We start from the raw sequence: 12,735 nt of genomic DNA, 5'->3' as shown, positions 1-12,735 counted from the left end.
CACCAAGATGACAGACGGAGGCAGTTTCCCCTTAGAATTTTCCCAGGCAGTGCCTGGCCCCTCAAGTTTTTGTTTCTTCTCTTAGTCAAGGTCTTTCAAATTCTTGCTTCCCTTTATCCATATAGTGTCATGTGACTATTTGTATGTCCGGTCTCACTCTGTAGTCCAGGGTGGCCTCAAACTCATGGCACTGCTCCAGCATCAGACTCGCTGGTGCTGAGAAAACACGTGTAAGCCAGCACATGGCATTTTCAAAATAACCATTTGATGTGTGTGCTTCTCCGAGTTTTTGGTTTGCTTTTATAGAAGCACAAATCCATGCAGCTAACTCCCACGCTGAAAGATAAAGCGGAGGATGGCGGGGGAGTCTGGAGGAATGTCTCAGCAGTTTACAGTTTCTGCTGCTCCTGCAAAGGGCCCAGGTTTGGTTTCTAGCCCACACATTAGGAGGCTCAAAACCTTCTGTACCTCCATCTACAGAGTCTCCAACACCTTCTTCCAACTTTCATTGTCACTTGCATACATGTAGTTTAAACAGAGAGAGATATATATATACAGATATACATATACATTTTAAAAATAAATATATCTTTTTTTCTTCAGGTTACAGAGAAGTGCTAGGAGTTAATATACCCTTTCCAGCCAGCTCCCATCCAGAGGGTGGTCATTCTAAGCCTGCAGCTTAGGGTAGTGATGCTTGTTCTGGAATTTTACACAACTCTAATCATTCTGTGGCACACTCTCCTGTCTTGACTTCTTCCCAGCTATACAGCTATGCAGAACAGTGGTTTATTCTCTTCATTGTTGGATAGCATCATGTTCTGTAAATAGACAACGTTGTGTTTCTCTATTCCTCTACTGTTAGATATTGGGATTATTTCTTGCTTTTGACCATTATTATTAGCGATTAGCCTCTTTGTACATAATGTTTAGTGGAAAGAAGTACTAATTTATATGGGGAATGTATTCAAGGGTGGAATCTCTTGACCAGACAGCAGACATACAGTAAGCTTTCGTAGGTGTTGTCAACCTATTTTTCCAAAGGGTTGTGTCAAGTCACACAGGTAGCAACAAATGAGACTGCTACTGTAGTACCCCCAGCTTTGGGCACCTGGCCACTGACCAACTACAACACTGGCTGAATTTGGGATGGTTTGTCAGCACTAAGGCAATAACAAGTTCCCCTCAGGTGAACTACCACCTGGAGGTATGAAGGACAGAGACTGAGGAAGGAAGGGTGAGGGATAAGATGCGGGGGAAGACTGATAAGGTGTGGGGAGTGAAGGATAAAAATGTGAGGAATGAGAAATGAGAGATAAGGAATAGGAGATATGGGATGAAGGATGAGACCCTAATGTTTCACAAAAGTGGATTCAGATCGGGGAGCAAAGACAGAGAGATTAGATACTCCTGACTTGGTCGAACTGAGAGTCTGGAAGGGGAAGAAGTCCATGTTAGAGTTGCTTGCTTGGGACTCCATATTTTATTACTGAGTTCCATATCCGTGACCTATTGCATAAAATCTAGGAGTTTCACTCAAACGACGTCTCCCTATGTGTATCCCTGGCTGGCCTAAAACTCTCTGTGTGTAGACCAGGCTGGCCTTGAAATTTTGACAATCCTGCTGTCTCTGCCTATGAGGAGAAACTAGGGTGTTAGTCACAGGCTGGGATTCCAGGTGTGCACCACCACGCTCAGCTGGAGAAAGAAACTTGGAGCTCGGTGTGTTGACATGTTGCTAATTCCTGTCATTAAGAGGCCTGAGTTAAGGGGGGATCGTGTGGTCCAGGCCAGCCCTAGTTACAAAGCAAGACTTTATTTAAAAAAATAAAAAATAAAAAATGACAACAAATAAATAAATAAATAAATAAGGCAGCAGGAACTAAGCCCCATAACTGTGAGCCCTCTGTCATCAACGAGAACAAGTTACAACAGCTTAGGATGAGGGCAGTTATCCTAGCATGGTGGCACTGTTGGCTCAAGACACAGGGAAAGCCTTCTCTGTCGTGGACTCTCTTTGTAAACTTTGTATACTTTGCAGGAAAGTGTCCAGGCCCCTGCCTGAGGAGCTTCAGCAGCCAGGCCAGGCTGCTTCTAGTTTTGCCTCTGGGCTCCCCTTATATCTTTGCCTAGGTGTCCCCTCTACAACTCTTCAGCTCCACTGGGCGCCACCCCTGTGGTCCCTGAGAGGAGTGCTCCAATCTTCAGGCTGAGCTGGCCTCTTTGCAACTCCAGACAGCAACACCTCAGGACTCCAGAGCCTCTGAGAATAAATCTCCATAGCCCTGGGACCTGAGATCAGACACCTAGAGAAACTGAGAAGCTGAAGCCACAGAGAAAGCAACAGCACCTGAGGCCTCAGTGAAGGCTGCCCGGGACAGGGATCTCAGGGGGAAGGAGGTGTGTTCAACTGGTACTAGTCTGTAAGCTCCAGAGCCATCTCTATGGCAACAATGTATATATAAACTTGCCATTCCCCTGAAGCAAGGAACTTTACATCATTTGACACTGCCAGCCAGGCACCAGGACCAGGAATCTGACCCCTTAGTATAAGTTCATAGTTTAGTTACGGAAAATTGTTTTGTTTAGCTTAGAGTTCAAGTCTGTGTAAACTCCTTGAGGCATGGGTTAATAGTCCCCTCTCCCACACCTCTTTAACTGTCATAATGGCATTTCCAGCCTCTAGCTATCATAATAGCCATCTCCAGCCCCACAGTGGGGCCCTTTTCAGATTACACTAATTTTAGGTGAAAAGTCTTAACAAAAGCTCATCAATCCCTGATAAGGAAAAATCACCAATCCCTGAGGTGGAGAACCAACCAATCCCTGAACAGGAAAACTCATCAATCCCTAAGCATCCCCAAGCTCAGGACTTGAAATCCCACTAATCCTCACCCTGAAAATCTCTGCCATAGAAAGTTTCACTCCTGAGAAATTCTATATTAAAGGCTGAGACAGTTCAGTTTCTTTGCTGTCTTTTGAGAGCAGAGGCAGCCACTCCTGGATTCATCCCTCTCCTCTGGGATTCATCCTTTCAGTAAATCTCCTTCATGAATTGTTTTGCCTGGTATGACATCAAAAGAAGCCCAGAAGAGAAGAATTGAAAGAGGCATGGGGCTGAGGCCTCCTGAGCTCCTCAGCTCAGCTAAGGTTCGGAAAACCCTCCCCTGGCTACAATGTCTCTGCTAAGGAAGCCTCCTTTTAGAGCTGTGTGGTTCCTGGGCTCCCATGTCTCAGGTTTCCCTTCCCTTGGGACATTGTCCCACCTCAGAACTGTGCGGTTCCCCGGCTTTGGAGTTGTGGGTTTCCTGGACACCTTCCTATTAGAGCAGGAAGGCCAACAGGCACAGGCCTGGAATCTCAGCACTGGAGAGTTTGGGACAAGAAGGTCTGGACAAGGTCAACCTTGGCTACCTATCAAGCCTGGGCTGCATGAGATTGTTTCTCACACAAACCAACTAAAGACAAAAGAGAAAGGAAAAAAGCAATCTAGTTTCTCTTTATCAGAGGAAGGCTAAGAATGGAAGGATAATTTGCTGCTGGAAAGAAGCTGAGTCTCCAGTGCAAAAATTCAGCTCCTTTGGGGTTTAATAAAGAAAACAGGAAGAACTTCCAGTATAAAATGTTGTTTTTTTTAAAGGCAGAAACCTTCTGACTTCTCAGAAACAGCAGGTTGGTTAGGTTTTAAAACCTGTTTTTAACTCAGCTGATCCACCAAAATAACAAAGATGGCCCCGGGGATCCAGAAAAGGGAGCTCAGACAGCCAAGGTTGGGGAGTGGGAGAGGGCCTGTTAAGAACACGCTGATTCTGTTGAGAGGAGTAGGATACCAGGCCTCAGGCCTCAGGAGGGAGTACCACCAAAGGTGACCTGTACCAGCGCCGTTTGGGGAGCACAGGAGAAATCTGCATTCCATTTCTGGGCTAGGACGAAGTGCAAGAAGGGGGTGTGGTTGTGCGATCACCATCCAGAGAAAACTGGAGCCCCAGCACCAGAAATACAAGTCTCTCAAAATCGGAACAAAACAAGACAAAAAAAAGCTGAGTGGGCATGATGGTGCATACCTGAACTGGAAAAATTTCAGAGGTGGGGGTGTCAGGAGTTCAAAACCAGCTACATAGTGATTTTTGAGGTTACTCTGGCCTACGTAAGATCCTATAATAAATAAATGTGTGAATAGGTAGATCAATAGAATAAGCATTAAGTTTTCTACTGCACATGAAATTTGGGATTATAAATTTTCCTGAAATCTCCAAGAAAAGGGGGTTTTATTAAATAAAACAGGAGGGACACTGAGAAAGGGAGAGAATAAAATAATCCTGAGTTCCCATTTAATGGACCTAATGGTTGTTTTGAAAACACTAAGAAAAGCTACATTATAATCTGATGACTGATTCCCCCCCCCCCAAAAAAAAAAAAAAAAAAAAAAACATGCCAAGAAATTCTATGAGCTTGGCCTGATAACTTATGTATATAATTTCAGCACTCAGCAGACTGAGATACTTTGCGTTTGAGGCCAGCCTGATCTACATTTTGAATTCAAGGCCTCTGGGCTACCGAGTGAGTTCCAGGGTAGCCAGAAGTACATGGAAATACTTTGCCTTTAAAAAAAAAAATCAAGAAGAAGGCGATGTGAGGATGAGAGAATCAAAGGAGGAAGAGGAGGATGAAAAGAAGGACAAGGGGAAGCCCTGTAAGTTTTGAGAAGACTCTGTTCACTCCACTCATCTACAAATTAATACAAAGAGAATGCCTTGAGCAGCGTAGTTTGTCTAGTTTGCAAGCCTGGAGTGTTGCCAAGGCAGGAGCCCCACGCCCACCCTGCCTTGCTGTGATAAGTGTGGTGAGATGAAAAGAAGCTAAGGCGTTGAAGTCCAGAACACGTGGCATTTCCACTGTGCTCAGAGTTAAGAACCATAGCCTCCTTCTCTCAACCCTGGTAGAACATGGATACTCTAGAAGTGCCCTTCCCGCTGTGATGGTGGAGACTTTTACACGCTCCTCTCCTAAGAGCACGCCTTTCTTCAAACTCTTAACACTCCCAGAAGTTTCTCCAGCTGCTAGTGTCCTCCCCCTTCTCCTTCCTCACCCTTTCCTTCTCTTTCTCACATCTGCTGAATGTCTTCAGTACCCCTCAACCCTCTTCCTCTCATCCTGACTTCATTGTGGCAATCTGACTGCCTCGTGGTCCATTTGAACTTATGACCCAGAGGCCAGTGATGCCCTTCCATCGGGAATCCCAGAGCCTCCCTGAACCTCTTGTCCACACTCAGGACTTCGGCTCCTCTTGGTGACCTGCTTCTCCTCGGAGGCTCCAGATCGTTTCCCCTTAGTGTTTCCGTAGCTCTCTTTGTTTCCCTTCCATTTTTTGGTATGCATGTGGATATTAGCAGTCTGCAATCTTTCCTCCCTTCCTGCAGGGTAGGTGGTCCTGCTCTTCCATTGCTCTTAAGAGAAAGCATTCATTCCCCTTTCTCCTAAGTTTCCACACTGGGAACTAAAGGATGGGCAACCACTGGCACTGTGAAGGTCAAGTGCAGAAGTTGGCAGGTCACTCTGCTGCATGCTTCTTCACCAGCTCTGGAGCTCTTGTTTGCTTGTTGTGACAGTCTTGTTTTGTAGCCCAGGCAGGGCTTGGATTCAGTATTTAGCCCAGGTTAGCCTCTAACTCATGGTAGTCCTCCAGCTTCAACCTCCTGAATGCTAGCACTACAGGAATAAGCTACCACATTGGAGCATGAATTTCCCCAAAGAGAATCCAGATTAAAAAGTTCTAGACCTACTTGAGCTACTGTCTGAAGGCATGTTCTCTAACTTGTTTTTATCCAGATGTAGGATTTACAGGCTATGATAGCAATTAATAAAGATCATTATTTATTTGTGAGGCAGAGGTATATATGCTTGTTCAAAGAAAATGTCACAACAGCTTAGCATAGACTGCCTTTTGGTTCACTCTTAGGAAGAGTGTTTTGATCAAATGTAGCAAGCTAAGAAAAGAAAAAAATCAAAATGTATGGGTCAAGGGTTAAAGGGGCACCAGGAATATAGCTAAATTCTGTGTTCAAGGAGATAAGTAGATTAAAGATATTAAATTAAATTAAGTGAGTGGGGATCTTGGGGTAAGATCCCACCCAGCTAAGCATTCATCTTATAAAAGAATGTTCCTCAAGGAACATTGTCACTTATTGTAAATTTATGATACATTTTCAGTTCTAAAGTGCTAGTTATATCAAGTTAGGCCTTATTAAAAAAGCTTAGGTCCAGGTTTGGTGGTACACACTTTTAATCCCAGCACTCAGGAGACAGAGGAGATCTCTTGAGTTCAAGGTCAGTCTACAGACCAAGTTCCAGGACAGAAAGCTTAGGCAGTGAAGGAAATAATTAAAAACAGAAAGCTCGTGAAGATGTAATGGAACAAGGGGGCCATGTTCCAGCCCCAGCAAGCAGCAGAACTTGACAGCTTCAGTTGTGTGGTTCTGGCTTTAGAATCAAGGAGGCATCCAGGTTGTACCTTGTCATGGCTGCTGGATTTGGTAGTGTGTAAGGGCACCCAGGTGGTGCTGGTTTTGAAGGCATGATGAGGCCATGGAGAGCAGCTGGTGCTTGGCAACTATGAGAGGCCCGGAGAGGCCATTGGTGAAAGTGCAGCCTCAGTGTCAAGTCGAAGGACCAGAACTGAAGGGGTCATCTAAAGAAGTTGAGACTTGGCACCATGAAGAGAGCCTATGAGAGGCTATCGGTGAATGTGTAGCCCAGTTGCAGCAGAAAACCCCATTGTTTTGGAGATTCCATGGAAGGACCACCAAGAATAGCAGCAGAAGATGCTGTATTCCAGGAGCTGTGAAGGTGAAGCCTGGATTGCCTTGAAGACCACAGGTAGTTAGAGATGCCAGAGCCAGAGCCGAGGGATACCTGCTGAGGAAAGCTGCTAGAAGGGAGTAGAACCAGCCCAAGAGGAAGTGTCTTGCAGTCAACAAAACTGAGAAGAGTTGGAGAGATGAAGAGCATTTTAACTTTGGACACTGAGATGCAGAGTTTGGAGTTTGCTCAGCTGGCTTTCAGTCTTGCTTTGGTCTAGTATTTTCTTACTGTGTTCCCTTTCCTACATTTTGGAATAGTAACATATATCCTGTGCCATGACTTGTTGGAAGTATGTGATCTGCTTTCTTATAAGAGATCGTAAGAATCTCAGAAAAGACTTTAATCTTCAGACTTTTAAACATTGCTGAGACTGTGATAGACTTTTGCAGTTGGGCTAAATGCATTTTAAATGCATTTTGCATTATGTTATGGCTGCAGGCCTATTGGGGACAAGGATGGAATGCGGTGGTTTGAATGGTATGACCTCCATAGACTCATGTGTTTGAATGCTTGGCCAGAGGGAGCAGCACTATTAGGAGGGGCTTGTGGCCTTATTAGAGGAAGTGCAGCATTATGGAGGTGGGGCTTTGACATCTTAAATGTTCAAGCTATGCCCAATGTGAAACACATCTTTGCTGCCTGAAGATCAGGATGTAGAACTCTCAGCTCCTGCTCCAGCACCATATCTGCATTAAATCCCGCCATATTTCCCACATTGATGATAATGGTCTAAACCCCTGAAACTGTAAGCCAGCCCCAATGAAATGTTTCCCTTTAAAAGAGCTGCCTTGGACATGATGTCTCTTCATGGCTGTAAAACCCTAACTGAGATAGGAAGGATGAGATCAACTGCACTGGTAGTGAGCTGAACTGTGGGAAGCCAGCACCCCACATTTGGGGAAAGTGCATTTAGTTCAGCAGCAATACAGCCCAGTGTGAAGATACTATGCTTAGATACAGATACTCCAGAACAGGAAGAGAGCTTACGTCTAGTCAGTGGCAAATCTAATCATAGAAACCAGGTCTCTGTGTAAACAAACTGAAATTCTCTGCAATTTATATTCCATAAATTTCAATACCACATCCTGGAAAAAGAGTTTCTGGAACTCCTTAGCTTCCTTGACACCTACCTAGATGATCGTGTGTAGACAGAAATGTTGATGCTGCTGATCCCTATACCGTTTCCCTAGACCCACCTCTGGAAAGCTTAGGGGTGAAAACAGACATAACCAGACGATACTGAGGAGGTCCTTAGTGATATTCCGTTACGAATCATTGTGTAACCTTGCCCCTGCCTGTCTGCTGGGACTTCTGGAAAAATCTGTCTCTGACTGAGAAAGTGCTTGTGCTTTTAAAAAAAACTGATAAAGATGAACTAGAAGTTCCAGTCCTAGATAAATCAATAGGTAGATGTGACACATATAATAACAGATTAATAGATTATGGATAGTAATGATAATAGATACATTAGAGTTGATAGATAACAGATATATAGATATAGACAAATAAATTATAGATAATAATAATAATGTAAATATTTGATAATAGGTGATCTATAGATAGATAGATAATAGGTAGATAAATGATAGGTGAAAGATGAATACACAAGTAAATGATAAATGGATATATAAGATATATAAAAAATATCCATTTATCCCCCAAATGAAGACTTGTACATCTGTGCTCACCATTTACAGTAGCCAAAAGGTAGAAAACGTCTAAATTTCCATCATTAAACAAATTAATGAAAACCACATGGTACGTGCATATTTATAAAAAACAAAAATATTTATAAAAATATTTATAAAAAACTAGAAAAGGGGAAAAACTAGAAAAGAAGTGCATTGAGTGGAAGAGTCCAACACAAAAGGCCACACTGTATATTTTATTTTACCTGTGTGAGGCAATTTTGATAAGCAAACTCACAGGAATGGAGAGTACAGGAGAGGTTACAAGCTGGGCGAGGCACCCATGTAGGGTTATTGCTTGCTGTATGTCTAGTTTCTATTTGAAATGAATTTCCAGGCGAGATATCGAGAGTGGTTATACAGTCTTGCAAATACACTTATATAACTTGGAATGTATAAAGGTGGTAAATTTCATGATATATATATATATATATATATATTCACACATGTATTAGTCACAATAAAAAAATATATACTCAGTTCTTTTCTGTTCCTGCCAAAGTGGAATGGTCTGGTTCATCAAGTTCCTGTTACAACAACAAAGTGACACAATGCGATCGAAGGAAGAACAATTCCTAAATCATGTGCAGAAAGAGAAGCCGAGGGATAAGAAACTACCAGAAAACAAAATGCAAAGTAGAATGGTAAACATGGCACAGTTATGGTTACCTTGCAGGGCAAGGCGGCACACAGCTGCAGTCCAAGTTGCTGGGAGTCTGAGGCGAGAGGATTACCACGAGTGTGAAGCCAATCTAAACTACCTAGCCAACTCTAAGTCAGCCTGTCCTGGTTAGGGCTTCTATAGCTGTGAAGAGACACCATGACTGTAGCAATTCTTATAAAGGAAAATACTTAACTGGAGCTGGCTTGCAGTTTCAAAGGGCTAGTTCATTATCATCATGGCAGGAGACATGGTGTTCTCCATAATGGCTGTGCTAACTTGTGTTCCCACCATCAATATAAAAGAGCCCTCCTCCCTTTCTCCGCAAGCCCCTAGCATTTTTTTTATTTTTGTGTGTTTTGTAAGAGCTGTGTTAACCAGAGAAAAATATCTCATGGAGTTTCTAATGTGCATTTTCCTCATGATTAGCAGTGATTCGCGCTCAGACACGTTTTTGGCATTTGCACATCCTTTATTGAGAGCCTCGCTAGCCAGGTCATTTGTTCTTGGCTGCATGCTCTGGTTTTCTCTGTTGAGCAGGTTAGGGTCTCCTATGTCCTGGACATCAAGCCCTCATTGAGTAAGTTGCCTTCAAATGTTTTCTCCCATTCTGTGAGCTGTCGCTTAGCTGCTGTTCCCTTTGCTGTACAGAAGAAGCATCATAGTTTGATTTAATCTTGGTTGTCAATTTTTGCCTTGCATTTGGGGCCATGCTCCCAAAATCTTTGATTGGGCCTGAGTCCTGTTTTCACTGAGTAAGTCTAGCCATGCTATAGTTGCAGACCTTACATTCAGTTGTGACTCATTTTAAATTATTTTTTGTGTCTGATGAGAGGCAGGCACCTAGTCTACACCAAGCTGATGAGTGCACTCCGCACACACGCAATGAAGCGAATACTGGGAAGCAGGATCTGACAGAGAAGAGCAATGTTTAGGTACTGAAGCACAGCCTAGCCTACCTATCTGCCAAGCATAACTTCATTTGCTGCTTGGAACAGACTGACTCAGAGGAACAGCTGAGACAATTGGGCTGTGGCCCTTAACAACCTGCTGGCTGCCACGTACTCTTCCATAAAAATCTCACTTGTTTGCCCACCTCGCTTTGTGCTTTTAGTTATATAAAATGAGCATGCAAACTGGACTTGGAGCTTTGAAAGACCCTGGCCTTTCAGGAGTTGTCCTGACTTCAGTCCACCAGGGACAACTCTTTCCACTCTAGGTAGAAAGATTCCCACAGCCATTCTGGATATCCCCACCCAGATCTCCTTCAGCACAACTCCAGTTGGTTTGGAGAGATTGCAGCTCTGGGGCGTCTTGGTCCAGGGAAGGTCCCTGGAATCAGGAAGCTGGGTCTCCCAGGGAATTCAGAAGTCCCCTTCCAGGAGCCAAGAGGTCTGTGACACCTAGGAATCTCCAAGTGGAGAAAAGATGAAACTGGCTGTGAAGACAGGTAGGAAGAGCTAGTACAGGCTTGAGCACTCTGCAAGAGACTGTATCTGAAGCCTCAGTGGGAAACTGAGGTGGCACAGGTCACCAGGCAAAAGCCTCAAAGGGATACTGAGGTACTGGTGTTGGTCTCCAGAGAAATATACAGACTAGGAATTGAAAATGAGAATGTGTACTTCTAAAGGGATGGTGAATGAGATGTGTGAATGCTTGTAATGCTCCCCTCCCCCACTCCATGGTCATAGGATTTGATTGGGACCCAACCTGTGCTTCAACTGAGGTCATTTCACTTGGACGAAAACTCACCTTTCCTAGTAGGAGGTAACTTAGCATGTGGGCCCCATGTAAGAGTTCTTGAGTTGGAGCAAGGCAGCAGACAAGTGGGCACCTGCTTGAGGGAGAAGCTGAGTTTCTCCAGCCTCTCCTATGCATCAGAGTTAGATCTAAATATACAACCCCCTCAACTCCTGCTCAGGAGCTCTTCTGGTTATGGGGATTACACAGTCCTACGTGAGACCTACCTAGTCCTGCAAAGACTGTTAAGCCTGAAGACGCCAAGAGAGGCCCCATTAGCTTCCCCCAGAGGATGAAATTTTGCTGTGATGCTGCTTCCAATTGCCAGGGCCACAAGGCTCCAAGGCAGCAAGACAACCAGATCGTGACCCTCCATTGGCATCTGCCTGCCACCGAGGGAAATGCCAGATCCTCCTTCATCCAAGCTGTGTTATCTGCTCACATACTTGCCTGAAAAGGAGGGAGAGCCCCTCCACTGTCTATTTTCTCCTCATAAGCCAGACTTAAAGGACTAGCCACACCCCAGTTCAGATACAGAAGCTTTTAGTGGTGGAGCTAAAGCCTACAACAGGGGCAACAGGTTCCCACAAGAGACTCAAAGCAGCAGTATATCAAGAAAGAGGACTGCTTACCTCAGGGGGCAAAGAAATTAAAACAGAGATCAGATCTTACGGCTCGGAGAAGCTGTCAGAGCCCATGGCTGAGGCTCCCACACAGAGTCAACTTCCCTTGAACAGGGGAAACAAAGCAGCCAAGCAAGCCGCCCTCCATGAAGACAGAGCCCTGCAACACCCTCCTCCCACAAGGGATGTGTTATATTCTAGGTGCTCCTAAGAGCTCCCCTCATATAAGCCAGAAGAAAGGAAAGGAACAATTGGTAAGTGGGAGTGGGGAGAGGGGATAAGGAAGGCTGGTTGACCATGATAAAACAATAATGATTCCTGAGATGACAGCTCTCAGCCTAGTCTGGCAAGCTCATGAAACAACCCATCTGGAAAAACTGTCAGTATTAGTCAGGGTTCTCTAGAGTAACATACAGACTATCTCTCTTTCTGTCTGTCTGTCTCTCTCTCCATACATGTAATATACATTATAAACACTTTATATATTATATAAATATTTGAGATTTATTAGACTCACTTACAGACTGCAGTTTAGCTAATCTAATAGTCGGTGGTTATTAACAGAGAGTTCAAGAATCCAGTAGTTTCTTACCATGAAGCTGGATGTATCAGCTGGTCTTCAGTATACGCCAGATAACAAAGAAGGAGGCTAGTGAGTTGAGAACAAGCAGGCAAAGAGCCAAAGCTTTCTTCTTTCATGTGCATATATAGGTTTCCTGCAGAAGGCGTGGCCCAGATTAAAGGTGTGTCTTCCTGCCTCAAAATCTGTATTAAAGCCATGTCTTCCCACCTCAAAGATCCAGATTAAAAGTGATTCTTTCCACTTGAAATTAAGAAAAAAAAAAAAAAAACCCTCACAGGTGTGCCACTTCAATCTTGAGGTTTAGTTAATTTCGGGTGTAGTCCGGTTGGCAATCAAGAATATCCATCGCACTGTCAAAGATATTTGGTGGTCCTGATGTTGCCAACACTGAGCCAAAGGTTAGCAAAAGTCTGTCTGCAGCATGCTTGGAACAAGCAGGGACCCAAGGCCCCATGCTGACACAGAAACATGAACATGCTGATCACACCTACATGAACATGTAAAAGGTGGACTTTACTGACATTCAACCCAGCAGAGGGCACTAATACTTGCTGGTTATGATGGGCACTTTTCAACCTG

At 44.1% G+C, this 12,735-nt stretch overlaps 1 protein-coding gene across 3 annotated transcripts in view; it reads right to left on the bottom strand.

The window, feature by feature from the left end:
• Positions 1 to 12,235, bottom strand: part of LOC129682261 (cytidine monophosphate-N-acetylneuraminic acid hydroxylase) — an 83,529-nt gene extending 71,294 nt beyond the window's left edge. For all 3 annotated transcript variants that reach the window (XM_055614523.1, XM_055614526.1, XM_055614525.1), the window contains exon 1: positions 12,166 to 12,235. The gene's annotated coding sequence lies outside the window, so the exon portion shown is untranslated. The remainder of the gene's footprint in view (positions 1 to 12,165) is intronic.
• Positions 12,236 to 12,735: the final 500 nt, after the last annotated feature.

The sequence above is a fragment of the Psammomys obesus genome, unplaced genomic scaffold, assembly GCF_907164565.1.
Source record: "Psammomys obesus unplaced genomic scaffold, mPsaObe1.curated_primary_1811, whole genome shotgun sequence".
In the NCBI taxonomy this organism is placed as follows: Eukaryota; Metazoa; Chordata; class Mammalia; order Rodentia; family Muridae; genus Psammomys; species Psammomys obesus.
Note: the sequence above shows the minus strand (reverse complement) of the source record. Positions and strands in the feature narration are given on the sequence as shown.